The 13,143-nt window shown below is 41.0% G+C and overlaps 1 protein-coding gene and 1 pseudogene across 2 annotated transcripts in view; both read left to right on the top strand.

The window, feature by feature from the left end:
• Nucleotides 1-13,143, top strand: part of LOC146194955 (uncharacterized) — a 73,455-nt pseudogene that overhangs the window by 60,168 nt on the left and 144 nt on the right.
• Nucleotides 7,808-13,143, top strand: part of LOC146194954 (monocarboxylate transporter 9-like) — a 41,759-nt gene continuing 36,423 nt past the window's right edge. The window contains exon 1 of one of the 2 annotated variants that reach the window (XM_084596163.1): nucleotides 7,808-7,901. The gene's annotated coding sequence lies outside the window, so the exon portion shown is untranslated. Of the gene's footprint in view, nucleotides 7,926-13,143 lie in introns of both variants that reach the window. The other variant, XM_084596162.1, reaches the window with a different exon arrangement.

The following is a 13,143-nucleotide window of genomic DNA, read 5'->3' as shown; positions in this document are numbered from 1 at the left end:
GCACTTCGCCAGTCAATTACATTGTTGAGTCTCTTACGAATCATCTGATTTTCGGCCCTGTAACTGAACATGTGCAGCGCCTTAAGCCGTTCTACGACACCATTGTATCATCGTCCCCTCAAGTGGCCAGGATGGCTTCTTTTTCTTTGGGGAGGGGGGGGGGGGGGCATTGTGAAGAAGAAGATGGACCTCTTCGCTGGATGCGTATGAAGAAACAGTTGTGGAATTACCATCGCACAGACCGTGTTGGTCTTAATCTCCCCGCTCCCTCGCCTACCTCGACAGTCCTCGACGTCCTCGTTCTACAATTTATTTATTTATTGATTAATACTGCAGTCTTAAATGTGTGATATAGAACTAGTAGTTCTTTCGAGCACGGGCTTTTTGGAAGAGCATCCATCTCGCATTCGGGATGCACCAGGTTCGATCCCCAGTGCCCGCCGAGGTGGTTTTCAATGAGTAAAAGTGTTACCCGGCGTGGTACCCGACTCTTCTGGAGTGTAATTCTTGTGAAAATGGTCATGAAACAAGATTTTGCGCCGATGATCTAGTGACTCTTTCCGCTGTGTATTTTCGAGAACAACAGCAAAAGTTATAAATACTTTTGCGGATGCATCTCGTCACATTTCTGTATGGCTTCACTATGTATCAAATACACGTACGTGGACTGAGTGAAACATTCTAAAAGAACTTAACTGTCCAATTCTGGGCGCATTTGGAGGCTCATAAGTGCAGAGGGGTTGTGGATGTGCAATCGAGAGACAAGTGGTCTATGCGAGCGTGGCATCTGTATTCGAGCGAGCTAGGTATGCAGTGAAAAGCACCCACCTCAAGAGTCCCGTTTTTGCATAGGGTCTTCACGAGCGCTACGAGATATGGTTTCGCGACCCCTGTACGAGAAATAGAACACTGATATCAAGTCTACCTTGTCGTAGCTGTCGCCGCGTCTTATACATACCTCTTGGTTCACACGAGACAACTAAACCCTGTTGGTTATTTACATGGCATGTTAAAAAAAGAAGCTCCTCTGACATGTCGCAACCAGAAATCTTCATGCTGGTACTTGGAGCGTTTGGCAGTATGAGCTGCTATTAAGATGGCCGTCTTCTTAAGCTTGGTCTCAAAACGGCAGATCACAGCGATATACACCTTTTAGATGACTCAATCCCACAACCCGTTGAAGTGATTCAATCAATTCATCATCATCATCAGCCTGACAATACCCACTGCAGGGTGAAGGCCTTTCTCATATTCCTTCAATTAACCGAGTTCTGTACTAGCTATATTCACTTCACCGCTGCGAACGTCTTACATCATCAGCCCATCTAACCTTCTGCCGTCCCCTGCTACGCTGTCCTCCTTAAAATGCAGTTTGTTGCTCTAAGTGACCATCGGTTATCCTCTCTTCGTCGCAGTACATGTCCTGCCCATGGCCATTTCTTTTTCTTGATTTCCACTATAATGTCAGTAACTTGAGGTATTTCTCTGACCTACTCTGCACGTTTCTTCTTTCTTAAAGATACCCTACCGTTTGTCGTTCCATAGTCCTTTGCGTTGTCCTCAACTTAAACAGAACCCTGTATATCGCCACGTTTCATTCTCATAGATGAGTACAGCTAAGTTGCAACTATTGTATACGTTCCTCTTGAGCGATACCGGTAAGCTGCTTGTCATAATAGTCTACAAGTGCTTGCCAATGCGCTCCATCCCAATCTTATTCTCCTTATTATTTTCCTTTCATGGTCCGGATCTGCGATTACTACCTGTCTTAGGTAGTAATATTTGCCTACTACTTCTAGTACCTCGCTACCTAAAGTAAACTGCTATTTCTTCCTCGGTCTATTAAATATTACCTTGGTCTTCTGCATAGAAATTTTCAAGCCCACCTTTCTACTTTTTCTGGCTAACTCATCCATGGTTCTTGTAGTTCATCCCCTGAGTTGCTTAGTAATGCAATGTCATCAGAAAATCTCAGATTACTGATATATTCTCTATATATCCTTATCCCTAACTGTTGCCATTCCAATTCTCAGAATACTTCCTCTAAACACGCTCGAAATAGTACTGGGGAGATGCCTCCTTGCCTAACATCCTTATGTAGAGAAATTTTATTATTTTCTTTATGTAGAACTATGGTTTCTGTGCAGCCACTATATATACATTCAGCACTTTCACGTACGATTCGTCTGCCCACTGATTTCGCAATGCCTGAATCACCGCCGAGGTTTCAACTGAGTCTAATGCTTTTTCGTAATCGATGAATGCTATGCATAAGGGCTGGTTATATGCCGATCATTTTTCTGTCACCTTGTTGATGGCATGGACATTATTGACCTTTTGCTTGGTTGTAGTCTAAGGTTGTACTGATTCTAATAGCGTTTACTTCGGTAAGTATACTGATACGCAACATGCAGTAAGCTGATTGGTCTGTAACGTTTGAAGTTTTTAAACCCCGAGTGCGAATCGTAAGCGAAGTAGAAGGCGATATGGTAGTGCACATTTCTTGCTTGTGAAGAACTAAGTTGAATTGGTTGCACGTTTTTGGTGCACGATAATTTAGGGACGGCATTGGATGTTACGACCACACATGCCGATTTGCCTCTGGCGCCATCTTTCTTCTGGCACTGGTATTGTTTGCCGTGTTCCGCAGCGAGAGATGCCGGAAACAGGCATGATGACCAAACTGTATTGGAAGCATAGGGACTGCAGTCACTGCTGATGGCGCCTTTTATTTCCAACACTTGCTTTGCTGCAGCAGGATATCCAAGCAGCGTCAACAATATTCCTGACACATTAATCGCTAGGGAAATGTAAATTCGAAAGCGGAAAAATACGGAGGCAAATTAAAACGCACAGGTGCTGAGCATCACTCCAAGAAATGTTTAATATCAGTTATAGGGGTCTTTCAAGAAAGAAAATGCAACAAATGGCTGGTAGCGAAAGTAAAGTTTGGTACTGTTTAGGCCAAGTACATGAATTTTAGGTAGAAACATGCATTTGATTATGTTGACTGGAAAATATTTTGAAGAAAGAATATTTTTGAGCATTTGAACACCTTTTCACATTGCGGGGGATTTATTCAGCGATATATGAGTTCCCCTTTTTTCTCGCGACAGACTGTTGAAATCGCCGACACCGCCTAGCGATCGCTTCAGTTTCCCAACGCACACCAACCAAGGCCGTGCTATTGTGAAAAACGTAACGATAGATACCGATAAAAAGAGTCACTTATGATTGCAACAAAGGAAATTCTTCCATCAATGAAATACGCTAAGAATTCAGGGCGTCCGACTGACCTCCAAGGCTATGAACTAATGGTCGCCCACGCCAGCGAAACAACATAAAGGGAGTAAATTCTCTGCGCTGTCCGGAGGATGGCATCGTTCTTTGTTGGTGAAATGGTGAAAATGACAAGAGCGCGCTAACTTACAGTGCACCTTTCTTACGAAAGCCAAAAAAAAAAACATCACTCGTCAACTTCTTTTTCCTTTGGGGCGCAACGACATGTCTCAGAGTCATTCTACTGCCTTGCACACTCCTGCAATTCATATTTCCTTACATAAAATGTCCATGGGATTCTAAACTAACCACAGCACTGCAGCTGAACTGTATGAACTTGCTGGCGTCTGAGTTTGGAGGTAACTCTCACTGCGAAGTTTGAATTAATAGATGCAGAGATGTTAGTATTGACGCCTTCATTCTAGAAAATAATGCTTGCGTGCCTAAACCATTCTTTCCAGCGCCACGCATTAGAACGTGATTACTTTATCTTAGTTAGCGCATGAAATTTTAAGGCTCATAAGCTATGAGCTCAGCGAAGTCGAGTTTTCACTTCAATCACGGCCCTTGATCTAGAAAACCGAACGGCATTATTTTATGACGCATCTATCCTTACAGCTAATTTGTTTGTCGCAATGAACAAACTCCTCCTCTTTGTTCCTTTGATTCTTCCTTTGCTCAGTAAGCTAATGTGACAGCGATTCAATTCAATTCAATTGTATTATAACCGTTTAGTAAATTCTAGCTTATACATAAAGAAGGAGGCCCCAGAGTCAGTGACTGGGACCTCCGATAAATGACAGATAAATATTGATATACAAGACAGCAATAATTCACAGTAAGATAAATTGAACGTAGACAATAAATAGATTCATAATAAAAATAACATTATTTTGCAACAAAAAACACTGCGCAAGCAAGTTAAACACCAAATCAAACAGTAATAAAATATAGGCATAAAAGGCATGACAGTACCGACTTTAAACATGGTAAACCACATGAAAATACATACCACGCAAAGCTGATAACATAGTCAATATTCAGTATCAGTTTTCTGTTCTTAAAAAGAACTGCAACTTCGGATGCAAATCTGTTTTTATGTTAAAAGATTTGACGACGGATGGTAACGCGTTCCAGACCATGAGACCAGAAAAATGAAAAGTTTGTTTCCCATAATTTGTTCGTACTCTAGGTAGTAATAAAATTTTGTTTCTTGCGAATCGCGTTTTGTTATCATTTATTATTTGTGGGATAAGTGATACTGAAAGTTCGTCGTTTAGTAACTTGTAGAAGAATGTGCATAGGTTGTAATTAACGAGTTCAGCGACTGCCAGGATTCCATGATTACGAAGTAAATGCTTAGCGCTAGAGTCATTGAAGGTGTAAGTAATTATTCTAAGTGCCCGATTTTGAATCGTTTAAAGAGAAAGTAAATGCGTGTTATAAGTGTTTCCCCAGCCTACAATGGCGCAGGTGATGTCGGAATCTATGAATGCATAATACAAAGACATCAGTGTAGAAGGGGAAAAGAAAGCTCGTGCTCTGATTAGTATGCGTATGTCATATGCTAGTTTAGTTTTGACGTGGGCAATATGCAGATGAAATTTTAAATGTCAATATAACTTCACGCCCAAGTATATGCAGTAATCGCTTGGTGTAACTATATGCTGGCCAATTCAAACACACGGTGATGATGCAATAGTTAACTGGCTTGAGGTGAATAAAAGGAAAGAAGTTTTTGAGGGATTAATCTGAAGCATAATAAGTTCACACCAGTTTTAAATATGAGCAAGGTCCTTGTTAAGGTTACTAACTACAGTCGATATGAATTTGTGTGAAGTCAAAATGCGTCATATAAGACGCATTTTGAAGAAGTCAGGCGGTTAGGCAAGTCATTAATATAGACAAGAAAAAGAAGTGGACCTATTATTGAGCCTTGTGGTACGCCTATATTAGTAGTTTTTTCATCGGAACAAATGCCTGAAATACTTACTAGCTGGCTGCGGTCTTTTAAGAAATTTTTAATCAGTTCCAATGGTGGGCCTGTTATTCCCACCGCTTCTAGTTTCATGAAGAGAATTGAGTGGTTAATAGAATCGAATGCTTTAGTGAGGTCTATAAATACTGCACCAGCGCAGTTTATCTCTTAAATATAAAATTGCTAGGTCAGTAGAGTAGCCCGGACGAAATCCATACTGAAAAGAAGAACATTAAATTTATCAAAATATTTGGTCAAGCATTCCCGAATTAACTTTTCAATTACTTTGCTGAAAAAGGGGAGTACACAGATTGGTCTATAATTTGTTATCAAGGAGCGGTCACCTTTCTTAAACACCAGAGTGATTCTGCCGTGCTTTAGTTCACGAGGAAAGATTTCGGTCTTAAACATGCTATTGATGATATTAGAAAGAGCAAGAGATATGGGTTGAGCGATTCGTTTTATACAGCTAGAGTGAACACCATCGAGACCTGCGCTGGTTATTTTTAGAGAGGAAATGATGGAAGCAACCTCGTCAGGACTTGTTGGGAATAAGAAAAATGAATAAGGTGGATGATTTGTGCCGAACTCGTAATGGGGCGCTGGCACTGAGTTATGATGCGAGAAGTAATTACAGAAAGCATCGGCAATTTCTCGAGGGCTAGAATATATAACATTGTCATGGGTTATCGTCGTTATCGGAACCTGTTGTGCATCTTTATTTAGGAATGAGTTAATTACTTCCCACTTTTTTTTAGTGTTGCCACCACATTCGATAATTTGCTGTTCAATAAAACGTCTTTTAGAATTCTTTAATCGCATGGATAGGCAATTGCAGAATCTTGCGAAGCTTGATATTAAACGTTTTTTTCTTTGTGTTTTTGTAAAGGTTATCGCGCGTGCGCATTGCCTTTAGGAGTTTATCGGTTAGCCTTGGGTTCTGGGGTGACGCAATAACTTTCTTGCATTTACGTCTCTGGGAGGTAGCATGAACGAAAGATATCAGAAGCGTTAAGAAACGCGAAAAGGCTTGTTGTGGGTCGTTCGCCGAGATAAGTGAAGACCAATCTGCGTTAGTAACTGCAGCGACGAACTTTTCTTTATCAAGCGCAACTTTGGTATACAAGATGGCGCTGTGTTGAGGATGGGAATTGAAGCGCATGAACACTGGGTAGTGATCAGTAATGTCAATGTTCAGAAGGCCGGTGTCTGGTGGAAATGCTAGGTTAGATAGCACGTGGTCAATTAATTAACCTCCACCACCAATGACACAACGCGTGGGCAGCGTAATTAGGGATTCAAAACCAAAACTTTGAAAACATGTAGTAGCATAATTAACGGTATCAGAGGAGCTGGTATCAAGAAGATTAATATTAGTATCACCTGTAATTATGACGTTCTTAGTTTCGGCAGTTAAAGTCGTCATGACACGTTCAAGAGAAGTACAGAAGTCTGCGACAGATGAAGATGGGGAGCGATAGATGCAACCAAGAATAAAGTTTTTTTGGTCTGTATTTAGAAAATTGTTGGCAAGTTCCACCCAAACAGATTCACAATTAGTGACACTGATTTCTTGGTCGTGCCTCCGTTTATATGGGATGTTGGGCCTTACATATATAGCTGAACCACCATGGTTAGTCGACTGACGATGTGAGCATTCCAATGCATAGGAAGGGAAACAGAACAAATCTTTATCATCGACGTTTAGCCAAGTCTCCGAAAGAGCAATTATTGAAAATCGGGTATCCAATGATGAAAAAAGACTGTCAAAGTCATCAAAATGCTTGCGAATGCTACGCGCGTTAAAATGGTTTATAGAAGGGGAATGATTTTGAAGAAATCTATTCAGCTCACTTGTCGTAAGATAGGACGCCATTGTTCCTTAGTCGGCAATGCAAACGCTCCAAAAGTGTATCTATATGAATAGCAGATTAGCACCAGATCAGACTCGTCAGAGATGCGATACACATGGCTTGTGGTTGTTTTTCTTGCTTTTATCTGACAGTTGTCCGTCCACAGAAATTTCCAGCTCTTCGCTTTCATGAGCCTCAGTGCTTTTGAGAACATAGCTTTGTTCCGCATGGTTAGGTGGTCATTCATTGTCACTACAGTTGGTTCTGCCCTATTATTGGCTGCACAGAAAGGTGTTAACACGAAACGTATTGGTCTCCATAATTTACGTTACATATTTTGCTTCCGCGAACTTTCGTATCTTTCTTGTGAGGACTATGCGAAAGTTTGGACTTCAGGGATTTCTTCCGCATTTTAACGCTTTAAATTATTCTCCAACCTCTGCACTTTACTTACCGTGAATCTGTTAATATACGTATACAATTCTTTACTGGTGTCGGCGTGATTTCATCTCGCCCTGCTTGGTTCCGTTCATGTTTCACCGAACGCGTAAAGGGCATTTATAACAGAAAGGAACGCGTACAGTCAACTCACGTTGTCCTGAGCCGGTTGCGAGCGGGCAGCGAACGACAATAAAGAAGCTCTTTCTGGTTCGTATACGTCAATTACGCCGCTGTTGGCTATCAGATAACGTCATTCGCAGCTGCCTACCAGCTTACACACGAGGGTCACGCGAATCCTTTAGGAAGAGCCCTTTTGCCCTCATCACGCGGCAGGAAGAGCCACAAGAAAGGTACGGTGACTGCTCAAATTTCAGGTTTGTGAGCGTTTGATTTATAAATCTCTGGAGGTATTCTCCTCTAGCTCTATATATCGCTCTTTTATAGTGAACGACCTTCTCTGTTATCGAGTAATGCTCAATCAGGCCAGCCTTTCGAGCGGCTGATATTTTTCTGTCGAACGTAGTAGTTATATAAAGGAAAGGTGACTATGACCAACTAGTCCAGCAATCAGCTTTAATTAACGTAGTAGTCAGTCACTACTTTTACGTTTTTTTGTGGGAAACGATCAAGTGCGTTCTTCCAGACTTTTCCGCCTCCGTATGTGATGTAAGCATCTATTTATAAGAAACGGAGTGTATACCTTGTTTTACTGTGTTCATCATGGTCAGAACAGTTATTTTGAAGCAAGAGAGGATATATTGGTGTCTTCGAAAGTGGGACGTTATTTCTCAGCTCGTATTGGAAACAGGAAAGTAAAGTGGTTAAATACGCAGAAGTATTCAAAAAACGTTGTTTTGTTTTAGGTATAGCAAAGGTACTTTAATACTAAACCTGCCTTACTTAACTGCTAGTGAGCAAATGGACCACCTGAAATTTGAGGCTGTAAGTTTATACTGTTTCCAAAAGGATGTTTGAACTATTGAAATGGGTTGTATTGCTATTGACGGCAGAATTGTAAGGAAGGTGATTCTATGTTCCCGGCAAAAAAAAACTTACGTGCGACCTTGTAGGTGTAGGTTTCTTTATTGAAACATCTCTAAGGGTTTTGAACACGGTAAGGCTTGGTGAATATTGAATATTTTAAAACTTAAACACATCTTTCTAAGTAAATCCTACTGACACCCACTTTCCTGGCTACCTCTCGAATTGCGATAATCTCTTTTTAATTTATTTATTCAACTAAACACTTGAATATGCATTCGTTTGGAAAATAGTGTAAAAATAGAAAATAACTTAGCGTGAAGTAAAATTGCGGTCACTTTTTTATCATGACTGCAACCCTGGCGGCTTTCAAGAGAAAACGTTCCCGACTAATTACAAAAAAATATCTATGTAGGTTAAGCACAGGGAACTGCAAGGCTATAATGTACTTCATTACCTATAAATTTTTTGTATCCTACGCTTTACTGTTCCTTATGATCATGAATGTTTAGTAAACTTTTGTTTTTATCAAATGGTTCTTAAATTGAATGGTGAGAGTGCGGTCATCATTGCCCGTACTGGCTCCGTTGAAGGAAGAAACAAAGGTGTTCGCAATGTGGTTATTCAAATAATCGGATAAATATTTACCTGTTATTTAAACGTCATTTACATTTATTTCTTTAGAGCAGTACTTCCTCTCATGATGCCTGAAAACATCACTTACTGCTTTCCAGTTAATATTAGGGTGCTGCCGCGTAACATCGGCAAACTGCCGTGCAAATTGCTCAGGATTATTACCCAGAAATGTGGCGCAACAAATAGAATCACATGAGCAGGAACCCAACACAGGCGCACACTTCCTCTCATGTGTTTCTTCTGATGTGATTGTGTTTGTTGCGCCATATTTCTAGCTACTATGCAGCACCAACTTGCCCCTCAAGCTGTTATTTTGAGATACTCAGGATTACCCCACCAAGCATGCAATGTAGTTTTCTTCTGAGTCATTTAAAGTTTTTATTTTTGTTTCTCAGTGCGTGTCAAAGCATAAAAGTTAAATTCCGCGTTGATTTTTAACATGTACGTGTTCAGATGTAAGCCATGGTTTCTTATCTTTTGGGGCTTTTAATGTGGATTAATTAGGGAGATTAATGTCATGGTTAATAATTTAAATCTGCAAGAACTACAATCCTGCTAGCAAACCTCCCCTGACAGTATAAGCAATGCATCACGATCTCGAGGGAACAATAACAGCACTCAATCCATAGAATAGCGGGCGCCAGGGCCCTGAAAAAAATATGCATGGCATTTAGTCAGGTATTGAACAGTGTAATGGCTATTAGAATCAGGAAAATATTGGATATTTATCAAGAAAGGCACCAAACAGGTTCCTGCGCGCCTTACCCGACAAAAGGTCATATCTAAATAGCATTCCTGGTGTTACCCAGATCCTTAGAATATAACCAAAATGCGTAGCCTTCATAGATGACAAGATTGTAATAAACTCAGGGGGATGAACCGAGAAAAAAAATTGAGCTATATATACCAGGTGATTTTTTTATAGTTTACAGAGTCTTATTTTTGATACTTTGATATACCTCTGTGCGTTCTAGGCACCTGGGGCGCACCACAGCATGGTGAACATTATATGTATTGCACAGCTTACGGATCGGACGAATAATTAACAAGCTGAACGAGTTCAATATTCTTTGAGGGTTAACATATGTTTGAGAAATTCAAGAGCGCCATCCTTTGAGACGATTGCAGTTAGAATTTTCGTTTAATGCAATAAAGCTTTTAATAAGGAACGAAATAAATACGCCACTGAAAGATCACTGAGTTGTTTGTCTCAAAATCACGCTACCATAAGTTGACATCGATGCATGTGGCATCGCCACCAAAACTCTGTTCCATTTTTCCACATCATCCAACACGGAAAGCGTATTGCTTTCCATTAGTAAAAAAATAAAGCGACGGAATTGCCTATATATGAGAGCCTGAAACCCAACACTAAGATATTCAATTCGGAGGTTATCCCAGACGTTCAATGTCTCGGGCTAGATTGTCGATACGCAAGCAAGACAGTACTGCCCTCATATTAAAATCATTAAACCTGATTTCATAATTATTGGTAATTAGGCAATCCTAATTAGACTAATCATTAAGTTCTATCAGGTACAGAAGATCGTCTTACTGCACAATCCACCACAAAATGCGGCATAGAAGTATCATTTGCAGGTCTCAAATAGATACTCGTAAATATAAATATCCTAGTGTACACATAGGCAGGATTATGAATAATTATTGACCTAGAGCACTGAACGGAGCACGTCGCAAACCACAGAAAATCTTTATTAGGATGAGATAGATATAAAGAGGGCGACTTTGCCCTTCAATCCTTGTAGGCGGCCGTGATTCCTTGGGACCTCGCGTATTCGAAGGATTGTCTGATGTTGGTTTTCTGCTCTGCAAGATCCTCACTCCTATGACTTTTTCCTGTGAAATGAAGCTGTGAACTGGGCACATGCCCACTTGATATTGGCTAGGGTCGCCCCTTCTCTACACGCCGTACACATGTCGTCGTTTAACCCCTTCGTTCCCTCAAGAAAATGGCAACTCTTCATAGGTCTCGGAATATATTTCTTTTTCAGTACAAATAATATTGCAGCACATGTCGCAGCATACAGCATTGCACATAATGGAAGCCTCTGTTCAAAAAATCAAAGTTAGAAAGCAAAATGTTTACTAGGGAGGACAAACAAATTAGAAAATTGCCATTTTTGTGGTGAGTTTATAAAAATAAGATAGAAACGGCACGATATCAACAGGCGCATTACTAACATAGAAAATTTGGAATATACATTTGGGAAATCAGTGATCCACGGAGACAGTTAAAAAAAACTATCTGTACAACGCCGCTCTTGAGCTACATAATTACAGGCGAATATCCTCATTTCTCGTGCCATGCGGTGAGGCTGTTCCTGTTTTTCGTGAGCCACCGAACCAAAACTACTACAAACTGGCTGTAAACGCCTGGTATATATGATGGACATGCGGCAGGCCCTAAAGAATGAGTTTTTTGGAACGAAACCATCCAGAATGAACTTCAAAGCTCACTAGTGGATAGCTGGCTCTATTTTCGGGTAATTATCTACACTCAACACCGTCAGATAAACTAAACAAAATAATTCGATATTTGACTTGTTGGAAGTCCCTCGATTACAAAGCTTTGATGTTGACGCTGCATTACCACGAGAGGTACGCGTTGGGTTTTTAATGCAACCGTCATGTTCCCTTTCAGAACAGCACATGGACATTAGTTCTCAGAAAGGTCTACCAAAAATCAGAACATCGCCAGAGCGGAACAATTTAAACTGGTTCTGCAATTCTAGTGCCTACACTAACCACGGGGTGCACTAGGTGCACAAGCAAAGATTTCAAAATGTAAAAACGGCGATTTAAAGCATCTATTAGCGGTGATCATTTTGAATAGCGGTGGTAACGAAAGAAGTAAGCCCCGCTTAAAGCTAGTCAGAGTGGCTAGGTTCGGAAAGGTGCCCATCTGCAACTCACTTAATGCTTCTTCCTGCTTGTTAAGCTTCTGAACTTATTCTGGGAGTTCCTGCCTGCTATGTCTGAAGAACTGAGTGATATAGCAAAAAGAGTATAGCCACTCGTACTTTGAAATGTATTCGTCTTCTTAACTAGCCGCGAAAACAAGCCGGAGAGTTTTCCCTCGGGTGCGCTCTCTCTCCGCGCATTATACTTTGCCCGCTGCGGGCAGGTAACATGTCGTGCAGATAGATGGCGCCCCGAGCTGCGGCGCGCTTTCCTTAGTATGAGAACTCGCGCTGCTCTATCGCATAACGCTGTCAGACATGCGCACGCGTCAATCGAGCTGCAAGACAGAATGCGTGATCCAATCTCCGTGCTGGCTTTTCCACCGAAAGGAAAGCAAAAAAAACTTTTTTGGCATATGTGCTGCTCTGGTAGCAGCTGAGCATGTAGCCACCAAGCTGTGCCTGACGTTTTGGAAATACGAAATTTCTATTCAACTCACCTTCATGTTCTTTCAGTGGGCCTTCGTGTTCTCAGGCTTGGGACCATGCTGTTCTTACGTCTTCCACTCCGTGCTTAAAAATTACATGATACTGCAGCGGCACAAACATAAGAATCCTCCATGAGCTCTTTAAAGCAAAGTGTTGTCAGGAGACATGATCTCTACCGTTCTGTCCACTGCTACTTAGGGATGTTATCGGATGAGCATGATAGAGTAGAATGGAAGCTACTTAGGATAAATTTAATGAACAATGTTTCAGCTATCTGCAATTCAATAATAAGTAATCACACTCCGTTAATAAGTTGCTCAGAGGATAAAGCACAAGTATGAATATTGACCTAGACAAAGTAGTCATTACAAAGGGCTAAATATTGTTACGAAAGAAGAAGGAAGAAGAGGGCAGTGGCACGGGCAAGAGAGCGCGTGCTAGGCCTGCACACAGATACATTAAACGTCATCTCATGACCATCGAGCATTTTCTCTCTGTCCTCTGTTCTCCTGTTGTCATCGCTTGCCGCCACGTAACATTTGGTTAGAGGTGCGGCGTACGTCAT

This window comes from Amblyomma maculatum, chromosome 3 (genome assembly GCF_055883805.1).
Source record: "Amblyomma maculatum isolate TAMU_Amacu chromosome 3, ASM5588380v1, whole genome shotgun sequence".
In the NCBI taxonomy this organism is placed as follows: domain Eukaryota; kingdom Metazoa; phylum Arthropoda; class Arachnida; order Ixodida; family Ixodidae; genus Amblyomma; species Amblyomma maculatum.
Note: the sequence above shows the minus strand (reverse complement) of the source record. Positions and strands in the feature narration are given on the sequence as shown.